The sequence below is a fragment of the Peromyscus maniculatus genome, chromosome 5 (genome assembly GCF_049852395.1).
Source record: "Peromyscus maniculatus bairdii isolate BWxNUB_F1_BW_parent chromosome 5, HU_Pman_BW_mat_3.1, whole genome shotgun sequence".
NCBI lineage: Eukaryota > Metazoa > Chordata > Mammalia > Rodentia > Cricetidae > Peromyscus > Peromyscus maniculatus.
This window is the reverse complement of record NC_134856.1, coordinates 111,907,510-111,923,171: the sequence shown is the minus strand read 5'-3', so window position 1 is coordinate 111,923,171 and position 15,662 is coordinate 111,907,510.

Below are 15,662 nucleotides of genomic sequence, written 5' to 3'. Positions count from 1 at the left end.
GACTTATTTTTATTTTGTTTCCACATAAAATGATGAAACCACATTGTACAAATAAGATTCTGAAGAAATTTAAAGGTTTTTATTTTCTTCTCATGCCTACTTTATACCAAAACACTGAAAGCAGTGTTTTCTGATGGATTCAGATTTCACACAGAGCAAAGAAATGCAGCTTGATTTAAAGTTCCATTGCTCAGGTGCTACTGGGACTCAATAAAAACAAAGACGGAGAGTGTAAGACTGTGAAAAGAAGACATGTTCAGGTGGCTGAAGGCTCTATCTGTGGATAACGGAAGACTGACACATAAGAGCACACACACAGATGAACAGGCATGTTCCAAACAGAGAAGTTTGAAATGAACACCCTTTAAAGGATCAGTTACTTATCGAGACTGGAAGCATTCCCAAGACAGCACGCAAAACACAGTACACACAGATGGACAAGATAGGAGTCATGCACAAATTAGAAATATCTACTTATGATGAATTCTTTCCCCTATAGCTCTTGCATAAATACAGGTTGAGTCTGTACACACAGGAATATGGAAATATTAGAAAGAACTCATAAAATACTTAGAAATGGGAATGCAAAAAAAAAAAAAAAGATTCTCTTCCTCTCTTCCCTATCTCACTTTGTCTCTCTATTATTTGGCAATAATGTGTGCTTGCGATCAGTCACAAGCCACTGAGTTCATAGCTAGTGCCACTGATAAAACTAAAATCTTAGCAATTTAAAAACTGGCAAATGTTTTTCTAATATCTGTCTGTTTTCTCTAATCATCTGAACTTTCTGTGGCTACCAGAACACCAGATTTTGTTTGTTTGTAGATACAGTCTCACTACATGGCCCATGCTGACATTAAATTTGCAATCTTATTGCCACAGTATCCCAGATTCTAGGATTACAGAAATGGGCTACTGTGACTGGTTTCAAGTGGCTTCTTGATGTATAGGTTTTGGATGGAGGAAGGAGACAACATGTCTTTAGTTGGGAGAGCCCAAACTACTATGAGTGTAACTCAAATATAAGGTAGACTCTGAGTGTAACTCAGGTATAAAGTAGACTATGAGTGTACTCAGGTATAAGGTAGACTATGAGTGTACTCAGGTATAAGGTAGACTATGAGTGTACTCAGGTATAAGGTAGACTATGAATATAACTCAGGTATACAGTAGCTTCTTTTCTAGAGAACATACCCATGGGCAGACAACAAACTCCATACATGTTCCCAGTGTTATATGAAAAGTGAAAATTAAAAGATAGTAGGAGTCCAAGTATATTAGCAATCAAATTAAATAAATAAGCATCTGCTAAATGAGACTTATTTTTAGAAAGTTGATCATTTCTCATTGAGAAAGGAAATTTAAATATGAAAAATTCCAAATTTAAGCATAGCTAATACCATATATAAACAGAAACTGATTAAAGGTAAGTCAATTCAGTTTATAAAACAAAGGAGGCATTAGAATTTGCATACTTAAACTGGGTACTGTTGGTGGACGCCTTTAATCCCCACACTTGGAGGCAGAGTCACGTGGATCTCTGAGTTCGAGGCCAGCCTGGTCTACAGGGCTAGTTCCAGGACAGCTAGGACTATATAGAAACCCTGTTTTGGACAAAAAGAAAAAAAAAAGAATTTGCATACTTAACTATAGGAAGAAATTTTGTATTCTAACAAAAATAAGTTTATTTTACTCTTACAAACTTCTTGGAACTCAACAAATTTGAAGGAAGATGCCAATTCTGTAAAAACTGTAATAATGAATAAAATCCAGAAAGTGCTAAATCTGGGTCCTGTAGTTAAGGAAGTTCCACATACTTCAAGAAAAAGGCTCAACCACTCAGAAAAGTACTGGAAACTCAACAGCTCCAGGATCATCACGAGACTGACAAAATGGGAGACCCATTTTTATGCACAAATGTAATGTCCATAAAAATCTGTATTTCATCTTGTTTTTCAATTTTTAAAAAATAAACATGATATATTACTTTAGCTCTCATATTGATTCCCTGTTGTCCAATCACTCATCTATTTTCTCTAAACTATTCTTTCCCATCTCTTGAATTGAAACCATGTTTACACACTGTTCTCCCACGGGAAGTATCCTTAACTGTTTACACATAATTCATAATCTGTCATATTTTTTCAAAGCATTTTCCTAGTGTCAGAGATTATTTTAGCTCTAGAAGATGTCCTCATGCCCATAATCTCAGGAACCAGAGAGGCTGAAGCAGAAGCCTGAGTTTAAGGAAGCTAGACTATGTTTCAGAAAAACCCAGTGCCTGCTCTTGTCCCCTCAACAAGAACAAAAAAACAACCACATAAATTCTCTCCTTGTTTCATTGCTAACATTCTGTGTTCTGACACAAAGCCTGTTGTTTCTACTCCTTTTGTGTTTCTGACTTTACACACTGGAGGAGCTTACTCAGGAGAGCAAGACTTCATCCTGCTTGAGGGAGAAGGACGTACTGGCTTTTGGAAGACCTGCCCTTTAGATTTGCATTGGGTGCTGAAGACACTGAATGGATGAGGTCCTGGGAAAGGATGGATGGCTTACTCCCTAGTTACTACTGGGACACCTGAGGGGTCAGACTCTTTGTACTTACCTCCTTAGCCATCAGGGAAATGCAAATTAAAACTACTCTGAGATTGCATCTTACTCAAGTCAGACTGGCTAAGATAAAAGACAACAAATGGATGTGGAGAAAGAGAAACACTCAGTTACTGCTGATGGGCATGAAATTATTGAAATCGGTGTGGAAAGCCCTCAAAAAATGCAGCTTTACCATTATTGGGCACATACCCAAAGGGCAGCCATTAAGAATAATGAAGTTCACAGGTAAATGGATGGATCTGGAAACAATCATCCTGAGTGAGGTAACCCAGACCCAGAAAGACAAGTGTGGCATGTCTTCTCTCATTTGTGGATGTTAGCTTTGAAAGTAGAAATAATATTTTAATAAAATTTTTAATTAAAAATATAAACCAGGAATACATGGGGCCGCTGCTAAAACTCTGAGACACTTTTATAGAGAGTAAGGAGTAGGACACAAACATGTATTTACATTTCCAAAATAATATCAGAGATCTTAATAAGATTGTATTTCATTGTGACATTTGAATTTTCTTATTGTATTAAGAGTTTATCTCTGAATTTCCTCTTATGAACAACTTTATTTTCTAATTTTAACTTTGATCAAAAAAAAAAAAGACAATCATAAAGATTGACAATCTCAGAATTCACAATTCCTAAGATCACTAGAGTTTCCAGAGCTACATTTCAATACAGCACCTACTTCTGAGGCTCAGTTCAATGAGTGAATGTCCCTTTCAACGTTTGCTTGCTAGTCTGCTTGGCTTTGTAAGTACACGTTTTATTTGTGTTTTGTATTTGTCCTTTTATACTTTTTGTAAACAACAAGAAAAAAGGAAATACACTATTTTTAAACCAAATCTGGCTTAATAATTTAATTTTCTGGGAATCCGTGGCTGATATGTAGAACTGAATGTTATTGTAAAATAAAATAAAAGGAAAAAGAAACTATTACCTTAATAAAGAAAAAAAGTATCTGGCTGAAAAAAAATTAAAAATCTCATGTACAGATTTTTTAAAAAATATATTCTGTCTAATCAAGGGTGTCTAAGAAAGTGAGTCTGTTAAACCAGTTTTAAATTTAACTTTCTGCCTGGGTCCAACCAAATGTTTTTTGTGGTTGGTTCAGAACATGAATAATAATCCTTGAGAGTCTCCAATTATGTTTCAGTGTCACATTAAGGAAACAAATCAAAGCATTTCCTCTTGCATCATGTAATGAAGAGCGAGCCCAGATTTGAACTTTTTACTTTATACTCCCTGCATATTCCATTCTCTCTGTCTGTTGTGTGAGTTTGAATCTGTGCCTGTCTCAAGACTGTCTTGTGAATCTGCCCTTGTGTCTGTGTTTAACCATGTGTGTGGTGGTTTGAATAAGAACAGTCCCCATAGGCTCATATTTTGAATGTTTGGTTCCCATTTGGTGCACTGTTCAGGAAGGATTTGGAGGTGTGTCCTTGTTAGAGGAGGTGTGTCACTCTGAGTGGGCTTTGAAGTTTCAAAAGGCCACTTCAGCCTCTCTCTGACTTGTGCCTGCAGATCAGGATGTAAGCCCTCAGTTACTGCTCTAGCACCATGCCTGCCTGCCTGCCACCATGCTTCCTACCACGATGGCAATGGACTAACCCTCTGAAACTGTAAGCAATCCCCAAATAAATGCTTTCTTGTATAAGCTACCTGGGTCACGGTGTCCCTTCACAGCAATAGAACAGTAACTAAGACAGTGTATAACTATGTCTGTCCTTAACAAAGGGCTTTGCTCTCTTTTATTGAACAACACAGAAAGCATCACATGGGGGAAGGAATGAGGGATACTTTACAGAAATCTTTGACAGAAATTTTCATTGTTTTCTGTTGTTAGAACCCTCTTTTGTTATTGATTGACACTGAGTAGCACAAACTATAAATATACAAATGAAATTATATGATTAGTACTTGAAAGTAAGATTTTACATTGTCTTTGTCTATACAGACTACTTTACATACTCATACTTTTTAGTACAGTAACTACCTAATTACATGACTTTTTCATCCCTGTACCAAACTTGGGACAATTTCTACAAATCATTTCTTAAATAGGTAAGACTAATTTTATAGGAGTCTCGACAATTCTTAATGTGGACAGCAAGAAGACATCTTGGTTAGCCAAGTGGAAAGCATACTCTTTGTGAGACTCTGGTTTATATTTCTGGGGAGGAAGAGAATTTTAGGCCAGAAGAGGTCAGGAAGACCAAAGTAGAGAAAGGCGTTTGAGAGTTATTTGGTAAAATGGAAGGTGTCAGCCACCTGCCTCAGGGATTTGCAGTGATTCACTTCTCTATCTGTGCTCATGTAAAACAAGCAGCTTAGGTCTACATTGGAAGAGCATTAGGGAAAACAGAATGCCTCATTTTTACCCTGCTATTCAAACCAAATTGCATAAAATTTGGTTAGAGCCTGCCTGAGTTTGAGTTTCGGCTGCATACTTCACAGAAATGAATTGATCCTAGGAATCCCCATCATCTCTATTAATGACATGAAGTGTTACAACTGAGGCAAACACTGAGAAGTGTGGCTATAAAGTGGACCAAGAGGCATAGTAACTGGCCCTATTGAAGGTGGGAGTGCTATTTCTTTCACATGAAAAAATCAAAGTGTCCTCTGAACCTAATGTAAGCAAATAGTCTAGAATGTACTGAAATCAGGAAGAACATTTATGCATGCCTATTTCTAATTTTAATGGTACAATTTTATAAAAAAAGAAAAATGTATATCAATATCAATCAAAATAACTAAATGCTGTTATGAAATTAAATTTATGGTATATTTTCCCAATTGTAACTTCTATATTTATATCACAGTCCTTTTCAAACAATAGCCAAAACAGAACAGGGATCAGTAATCATTACAAATAGCCTTCTATTTTTTAAACCATGCAAAAGAGTATTTTTGTATTTTTCTTTTCTTACTTTCAACAGCACTTTCATTTGTGATAGTGCAGCAAGATCATAAAATCAAGTCACGATGAACAGCGTCACCTCACTCTGTAATATGACATTGCTGGCGCCAGTGAGCTTTCTTCTCTCAGCCACAGGAAGAAGGCCTTGTGAATTTGAAGGTCTGTGATAAAGGTATTAGAGAATTCAAGGAGAAATAAGAAGTGTTTCATGGTTTGTTTTTTGGTCTTGTTTTTTGTTTTGTTTTTGACAGTGAGAGCTTCAATAAAGAGGGACCCTGGACTGTCATAGCCCAGAGAAAACTAGACCCTGTCCTCTAGTACATCAACCTGCTAAATAGCTGAAAATACAAAACACTTTATTTTTTAAATTATTCATTGATTTACGATATTCATAGTGAGGCTCTTTTCTTGTTCATGGCCCCAGGGCTCAGTCTGTGCATGCCCTATGGTTATTTCTCAATAAATTTCAATTTCCCTTTATTTTCTCTGTGTGCCCTGTTCTCTCTTCTTTGACTTAAGCTCTATTCTATTGCTTTGTTTTTCTTTTCTCTGAGGTGAAATTTCTCTCATAAAAAGTATTTATTTATTATATATCGTAAATTGCCACTTCCAAGCCTTTTGGTGTCTCTTTTTATGTATCAGGAGAATCAAAGCACGAGGAGAGGAGCCGCACAGCCTCAGCAGTTCTTGTGCACTGAGCTGATCACAACGGATGGTGAGGTCTCTGCCTGCTCTGGGGGCTCTGAAGGCTAGTTTGGGAAATGAAAAATGGAAGATGGAAATAACTGTCATTCATGTTGATCAAAGAGAATGTAGGATGGAGACTGAGCCATCAATAACCTTACCACATCTACAAACATGCTCTAATAGTCTGTTTGGAAAGCACTAGTTTTTGACAAAGATACCAAAAATACCAATGAGATAAATACAACACCAGCAAATGGTGTTGGGAAAACTGGGTATCTATAAGTAGAATAATGAAACTGGATCCTTGTGTTGCAGCTGGTACAAAAATTCAACTCTAAATGAATCAAAACCTCAATGTTAGACTGGAAACTCTGAAATTTCTAGAAGAAAGAGTAGCTATATATTAGGATGTAAGCTCAGGTAGGGACTTTCTCAAGACACTGGATGTGTAAGACAGAAGGCCAACAATTGCCAAGTGGGACCCCATGAACAAAAAATCTTCTACAGTGCAAAGGAGGCCTTTAAATGAGGTGGCCTGGAAAACGAGAAAGCACATTGTTCACTATACATGACAGAGGACTGCTGTCTAGTATATGTAAAAACTAAACATCAAGAAAACAAACACCCTTCCGGCTGGTGAGATGGCTCGATAGGTAAAGATATTTGCTGACAAGTTTGATGACCTCAGTTCAATCTTTGGAACCCAAATAGTGGAAGAAGAGAAGTGACTCTCACAAAGTGTCCCCTGAGCTCTGTAAGTACACCATGACATCCATGTTCCCATACACATATTCACACACAAATACAAATACATACAATCAATATGTGGTGATATTTTGTTTGTACTCTTTTTTTTTTTGGCAGCGAATTTACTTTTTTTTGTGATATATATTTTTTATTTTACAATATCATTCAGTTCTACATATCAGCCATGGGTTCCCCTATTCTCCCCCCTCCCACGCCCTCCCCTTACCCCCAGCCCACCCTCCATTCCCACCTCCTCCAGGACAAGTCCTCCCCCGAGGACTGTGATCAACTTGGTAGACTCAGTCCAGGGAGGTCCAGTCCCTTCCTCCCAGACTAAGCCAAGTGTCCCTGCATAAGTTCCTGGTTTCAAACAGCCAACTCATGGAATGAGCACAGGACTTGGTCCCACTGCCTAGATGCCTCCCAAATTGATCAAGCCAATCAACTGTCTCACCTATTCAGAGGGCCTGATCCAGCTGGGAGCCCCTCAGCCTTTGGTTCATAGTTCATGTGTTTCCATTCATTTGGCTATTTTTTTCAATAATTGAGTAAAACAGAAATTTATTATATGCCACTGTCGTCCTAGGGACCTCCATGCTATATATATAGCCTCTATGGTTCTATGGGTTGTGGTCTGATTGTTCATTTTATATCTAGAATCCACCAATGAGTGAGTACATACTATAACTGTCTTTCTGGGTTTGGGTTACCTCACTCAGGATGATTTTTTTCTAGTTCCATCCATTTGCCTGCAAATTTCATGCTTTCATTGTTTTTCTCTGCTGAGTAGTACTCCATTGTGTATATGTACCACATTTTTTTCATCCATTCTTCCTTTGATGGGCATCTAGGTTGTTTCCAGGTTCTGGCTATTACAAATAGTGCTGCTATGAACATAGCTGAGCATGTATCTTTATGGTATGTATCAGCATTCTTTGGGTATATGCCCAAGAGTGGGATGGCTGGGTCTTGAGGTAGTTCGATTCCTAATTTTCTGAGAAACCGCCATACTGATTTCCACAGTGGTTGTACAAGTTTACATTCCCACCAACAGTGGAGGAGTGTTCCCTTTGCTCCACATCCTCTCCAACATTGGTTTTCATTGGTGTTTTTGATCGTAGCCATTCTAACAGGTGTAAGGTGGTATCTCAGAGTCGTTTTGATTTGCATTTCTCTGATGATTAAGGATGTTGAGCATTTCTTTAAATGTCTTTCAGCCATTTGTAGTTCTTGTTTCGTGAATTCTCTGTTTAGCTCTTTAGCCCATTTTTTAATTGGACTGTTCAGTGCTTTGATGTCTAGTTTCTTGAGTTCTTTATATATTGTGGAGATCAATCCTCTGTCAGATGTGGGGTTGGTGAAGATCTTTTCCCAATCTGTTGGCTGTCTTTTTGTCTTATTGACTGTGTCTTTTGCCCTGCAAAAGCTTCTCAGTTTTGAGAGGTCCCATTTATTAATGGTTGTGCTCAGGGTCTGAGACATCCATGTTCCCATACACATATTCACACACAAATACAAATACATACAATCAATATGTGGTGATATTTTGTTTGTACTCTTAGCAAATAAAATTTGCCTGAAGATCAGAGGACAGAGTCAGTCACAGAGTTAGCCATAGAGGTCAGGCAGTGGTGGCACACACCGTTAATCATAGCACTCAGGAGGCAGAGGCAGAGATCCATCTGTGTTGATGTAACCAACCGTCTTATTAAATAAGAAACACAGAACCAATGTAAAAGAGAAAGCCGAGAGGTCAGAGCTGAGCTAAAATCTCACCCTTCCGCCTGTGGTGTCCCAGCTTCCCGAAAGAGAGCTATTTCCCCGTGTGTAAGTCGTTTCATAGTCATTCTGCCTTCTCATTGGTTGTAGACCCAAACACGTGACTGCCTCGTCACTGTCTGTATGTACAGCCCCCCAGGTCTTAAAGGCATATGTCTCCAATGCTGGCTGTATCCCTGAACATACAGAGATCTATGGGATTAAAGACGTGTGCCACCACTGCCACACTCTGTCTATGGCTCTAATAGCTCTGACCCCCCGAGCAACTTTATTTATTAACATACAATCAAAATCACATTTCAGTACAATTAGAATATCACCACATTTCACCACATTTCTATTTTAATAAAAAGAAAAATAAAGCAAAAGGTTATAACTAACAAGAGAAAAACTATATACAAAAGTACAATAACTATATACAATATATACAAGTAATAAATACCTAAACAGGTATTTGACAAATCAGAGAAAATAATTCCATTATCTATCCTATTTTGGTAAATCCCAGATGTATCTAATGCACTTTCTATCCTAATTAATTTTCAACTATAGTTAACTAATTTTCAACCATAACTAACTAATCTTCAACTCCCTCAGAGACCCAAGAAGGAAATAATATTAGCTAACAAAAATAAAAACAGGAAGTGCATGTAAGCAACTTCCAAAAAATTTGTGAGTTGACAGAAACAGTCAGCTGCCTGGGCAGTCACCTGAGGTTTCTCCGCAGTGTTGGGGCATCATCTTCAGCCTACAGGCTTAGCGTATCTGACAGACTCATTTGTGAAGTAGGATGTACATAAGGTCAACAGTTCAACCTCACATTGGGTGAGAACAGTCCATGTACCAGAAACACCTGAATTCCACTAGTGTCCTGTCATGATTCAGGATTTTAAATTCTGTAAATTGTTGACAGTTTTTGAATTCAGCTGTCCATTCTTCTTGGCTGTGTATATATGGCTTCATCTCAGCATCCCCTTCTTCTCCACATCCCTCTATTAAATGCCACTCCAGGAACCTGCCAGTAACTCAAACCGGCAGCTGCTGCTCATTTGAGAGAGACAATTAGGAAGCTTGTTTTAGTTCCATTTTAGAATCTTTTCTCAGGTTTTAGGTGGAAACTCTTGCCAACTCATTGGGCGCCATTTGTAGCTAGAGTTTTCCTGCCTTGCCCATAGTTAGGACAAATCTCTGTCACCTACCAGTCCCACAGCCGCTCAGACCCAACCAAGTAAACACAGAGACTTATATTGCTTACAAACTGTATGGCTGTGGCAGGCTTCTTGCTAACTGCTCTTATAGCTTAAATTAATCCATTTCCATAAATCTATACCTTGCCACATGGCTGGTGGCTTACCGGCGTCTTCACATGCTGCTGGTCATGGCGGTGGCTGGCAGTGTCTCTCTGCCTCAGCCTTCCACTTCCCAGAATTCTCCTCTCTCCTTGTCCCACCTACTTCCTGCCTGGCCACTGGCCAATCAGTGTTTTACTTATTGACCAATCAGAGCAATTTGACATATAGACCATCCCACAGCACATCTGGATTTCTGTGAGTTCAAGGCCACACTGAGCTACACGAGATTAATACAGTCTAAATGAGAAACAGAGCCAGGCAGTGGTGGTACACACCTTTAATTCTGAGCACTTAGGATCACACACCTTTAATCCTAGCACTAGGAAGGTTGAGACAGGAAGTGATACAGCTGAGCAGAGAAAGGAATATAAGGCTGGAAAGAGACAGGTGCTTGTGCTCTTTCAGGATGAGGAGTTGGTGAGATAAGAGGTGGTGAATGTGGCTTTCACCCTTTTATCTGGCTCTGGGTTTTTATTAAGACCAATTAGGATTTGTACAACATCAATACATAAATGTAATATTAAAAAAATTAAAAAAGGAAACAACCCACTTCAGAAATGGGCTATGGAACTGAACACAACATAATCAAAAGAAGACATTCAAATGATTGAGAGATATTTTTAAAGTGTTCAAAATCCTTAGTCTAAGAGAAATGCAAATTTAAAAACTACTTTATTATTTCCTCTTCTACCAGTCAACACAGAATGCTAAAATCAAGGGAAAGGGGACATCACATACTGGCAGGGAAGCAAGGAAAAGGTAACACTTATTTACTGCTGCTGGGAGTGTAAACTGTTGCAGTCACTATGGAAATCAGTATGGTGGTCTCTCAAAAAGCTAGAAGCAGAATCACCATATGATCCACTCTTTGGGATATAGCAAAGGGACCCTGTATCCTACTCTAAAGATACTTGCTTATCTATGCTCACCACTGCTCTGTTCAAAGTAGCTAGGACATCTACAGTGAGAACCTACAGACCTTGAAAAAAAGCAACTGAGGAAGACACTAGACAACTGGAAGACCTTTCATGTTCATGGTTCAAAAGAATTAATATTGTGAAATGGCCATCCTATTGAAAGCTGCAGATTCAAAGCAATCTCAATCAAAATTCCAGAATCTTTCTTCACAGACAGAAAATACATCTCAAAATTATATGGGAGGCACAAAAGACCAAAGGAAGCTTAGGAAGTCCCAAACAAAAAGAATAGTGCAAGGGGTATCATCATAGCTAACTTCAAATTATGCTATAGAGCTATAGTAACAAAACACCCTGGTACTGGCACAAAGAATGACACGTATCAATGGAATAGACTAGAGGACCCCAATATAGCTTTACCTAACTACAGTTATTTTATTTTTGACAAAGCTGATGTTGAGAAAAATCAGAATCCTCCACAAACGGTATGGGGAAGCTGGATTTTAATATGCAGGAAAAAAATGATGAAACAAGATTATTACCACTCTCCCTGCACAAAACTCAACCACAACCAGACCAATGGCCTCATTATAAGACCTGATGACATTCTGAAACTGAAAGAGAAAAAAGCAGGGAAAACACATCAACTTATAGGCATGGGCAAGGACTTTCTGAACTGGAATCCACTAGCTCACAAAGTACAAACAGCAACTGACAAAATAAAATCTCATTAATTAAAAAGTATCTGTAAAGCAAAAGAAAGGACCAAGTGAGTGGCTGGGCAACCCAGAGAATGGAAGAAAATCTGTTCCAGCTATACATCTGATAGAGGATTAGTGTCTATAGTAGTCAAATAATGAAAAACCCTTAACACTAAGAAAATAAATTAAAAATCGGCAATGAACCTGAGCAGAAAGTTCTCAAAAGAGGAGATGCAAATGGTTAACAAAAACTTTCAAAAGTGTTCAACATCATTAGCCACCAGGGAACACAGATTAAAAGCATGCAAGATTCTATCTCTCTCCAGCCATCATCAATAATGACAAAAAATGTTTGCATAGATATGGGTTGTGGAGGAACGCTTTACACAGTTGGTAGAAGTGTAACCACAGTCATTTTGGATATCAGTCTGAAGAATTATTTAAAAAACTAAAAATAGATCTGCTGTAATATCCAGCTGTACCACTCAAGCATATACCCCAAAGGACATATCTTATTATAGATACCTGTACACTGGTGTTCATTATAGTTCTATTCACAATAGCTAGGAAATGGAATCCATCTAGAGGTCTATTAACTGATGAATAGGTACTAAAATGTGGTATATACACAGTGTAATATTAGTCATCTGTATAGAAAAATAAAATGTACAAGTAAATAGATGGTCATTGTGAAATATTACTTTAAGATGTGTTACATCTGTTTATGCTGTTTAACATTGGTTTAATGATGCAAAGATGTGTTGCATTCTTTTATGTTGCATTTGTTTAACTTTGTGAATCTGCATTACTTTGCTTCTCTAAAACATCTGATTGGTCTAATAAAGAGCTGAACAGCCAATAGCAAGTCAGGAGAAAGGATAAGCAGGGCTGGAAGCAGAGAGAATAAATAGGAGGAGAAATCTGGGGAGAGGGAGATCAAGGAGCAAGAAAAGAAGGGGCCAGTCACTCAGCTACACAACCAGACATGGAATAAGAAGGAAAGAAGACATACAGAAATAGAGAAAGATAAAAGCCCAGAGGCAAAAGGTAGATGGGATAATTTAAGTTAAGAAAAGATGACTAGAAACAAGCCAAGCTAAGGCCAGGCATTTATAATTAACAATAAGCCTCTGTATTTATATGGGAGCTGGATGTTGAGTCCCCAAAGAGCCAAAGAGTAAAAAAGAAAACAACAACAGATGGTGCATTAGTTAGGATTGTCTAAAGGAACAAAAATGATAGAGTGAAAACACACACACACACACACACACACACACACACACACACACATACACACCCAGGGGATTTATTAGACTGACTTACAGGATGTGGTCCCAATACAGCCAATGACAGTCTCATGACAGTGAGAATCTGGTAGTTGTCTAGTCAATGATGTTGGATGTCTCAGCAGCCCCAATCTGGCACTAGAATCCTGCAAGATTCCTGAAGAGCTTCTGGTCTTCAGCCTACACTGGAACCCTGAAGATGTTGAATTTATTACCAGCCACAGCAACAAGACAGATTTACTTGCCAGTGAGTGTGAGGACAAGCAGGCAAGAAGCAATGTTTCCTTCCTTGATTCCCTTTTATGTGGGAGCCACTAATAGAGAATCAGATAAAGATTGGTTCTTCCTGCTTCAAATAATCTGATTAAGAAAATCCTTCCCAGGTATGCTCAATAGCTTGGCTTTTAGTTGATTCAAGGTGTAGTGAAGATGACAGTCAAGATTAGCCACTGCAGATGGAATTGGAAATGATTATATTGAGTGAAGTCACCCAAGTCCTAAAAGACAAATGCTATATACCTTCTCTCATTTGAAGGTCCTAGTTTCAAGCCTTTTGTTTTGTGTGTTTAACATGGAGTATGTGGGAACTAGGAAAGAAATGGGCCATTGGCAGAGGATGTGTGCATCTCTGGAGGGGAGATAGAATAGAGGTGAGATGAAAGTAGAGAAAAGGAATACAGGGTGGGGGGCAGGGGAGGCAGGGCGGGGAAGGGGTACAAGGGGTGGAATGATTGACTGGGAAAATGAGGGGTCATGGAAATGCCTAATTAAAATGAAGTGTCCATGAAGAAGCTACTTGAGAGCCTGTGATCTTGCAATACAAGTTAACAAATATGACGGGGAGAGCAGAACATTTGTGACATGAAAGGACAGGGTGGTGGTGGCAGGGATGGGCACTGTGTGCTAAATGTTTGAACAAAGATGAGGATGTGGAGTGGATGAAAGGAGAGGTAGAGGATGGGTTAGCCACAGCTAAGTATGTGTGGGAAAGCCTCATGAAAGGCAACTGTTTTTTAAGCTGACTGCAAATACAATTTTTAAAGAAGTTTGAACAGAGATTCCACAGTATGTAGAGAGAACAATACAGTTCCCAGAAGACATGTGTTATTAAAGCAATATCTCAGTGCCAGGTATGGGTTACCTCCCTACCAGAGAGCTCTAGAGCAGTGACTCTCAACCTTCCTAATGCTATAATCCTTTACTGTAGTTCCTCATGTTGTGGTGACTCCCAACCATAACATTATTGTGTTCCTATTTCATAACTGTAATTTTGCTACTGTTATGAATTGTATTTGCAATTATCTGACATGCAACCCCCAAAGGGATCACAATCCACAGGTTGAGAATTGCTGCCCTAGAACTGCTGTACCCCAAACAATATGGCCTATTACCATTGCTCTAGCTCGTCCACCATAACTAGATGGTAAGACTTATTGCTGAAGACACTACACACTTTGGTTGCAGGAAAATCAATGAAGTTTATGGACATAACCAACTTCTCTCTTGATTGAATTTGAGGTCTGCTCCAAGCAGGGAATTCGTGCCCAGTACTGTGAACATGATCAAAACTCATGGCTTAAGGAAGAAAACCTATTGATGCCCGTATTTCTAACTGGTCATGTAAAGCACCTTGTAAATATTTATGTTTACACCCATAGATTTGTGCTGCTCCCAACCTTGGTCAGAGAAGGTTCTTATTACAGCAGGAAGTGGTTAATTCAGAGAGGCATTACTGATCAAAGTACTGTAAATGAGTGACTGAGTGCTCAGCTGGAGGTGGGCATCTACATCAACACCCTCCCCCAAAGAAGGAGCAGTGTAAAAGAAGAGAATAGGTGGAGAGAATGTAAGAGCCAGAGGATGCAAAGTGCTGTGAAATGTTGTCCCATTGATAAGCATGACTGCGGTATACATACACTCATGGCAGCAGTGGTCACCTGCATATGATCAAGCTGGTTTAACTTTCCAGAGTAGATGCTAATGGATCCTTGATGACTGCTAGGGAGAAGAGTCACTTTTCTTTAGGAGTGTGGCTACCAGAAGATTGTCCATGTCCAAGTGGATGACCCCATGTCAATGTGTATATGAGTATCACTAATGGGACTCAGTGGGACATAAAACAAATAAGGAGGACATGAAGTTGGGAGGGTCCTGGGGGAAGTTTATTTTATTTTTGACAAAGTTGATGTTGAGAAAAATCAGAATCCTCCACAAATGGTGTAGAGAAGCTGGATTTTAATATGCAGGAAAAAAATGATGAAACAAGATTATTACCACTTACCCTGCACAAAACTCAACCACAACCAGACCAATGGCCTCATTATAAGACCTGATGACATTCTGAAACTTTAAATGTTAACTTTAAAGTTAACATTTTGTTAACTTTAACTCTGTTCTCTAGAAAGGGGTAGAGAGGAGTGAATATGTTTGAGGCACATAGCATACATTATGGAATCTTCAAAGAATAAATTAAATAACATGCCAATGATGGACACAATAAAAGAAATGTAGAGAATGGAAGTGAAAGTTTTCTGTGATACAGGTTTTTCCAAATAATTCTCCTTCAAATTCAAGCCAGTAAACTGCTTTAGATATATCACCAAGTGTATGTTGAAATAAAAATAGTGGCTTTTAATTACAGGTGTTGGATTTAGTTTTTCTGT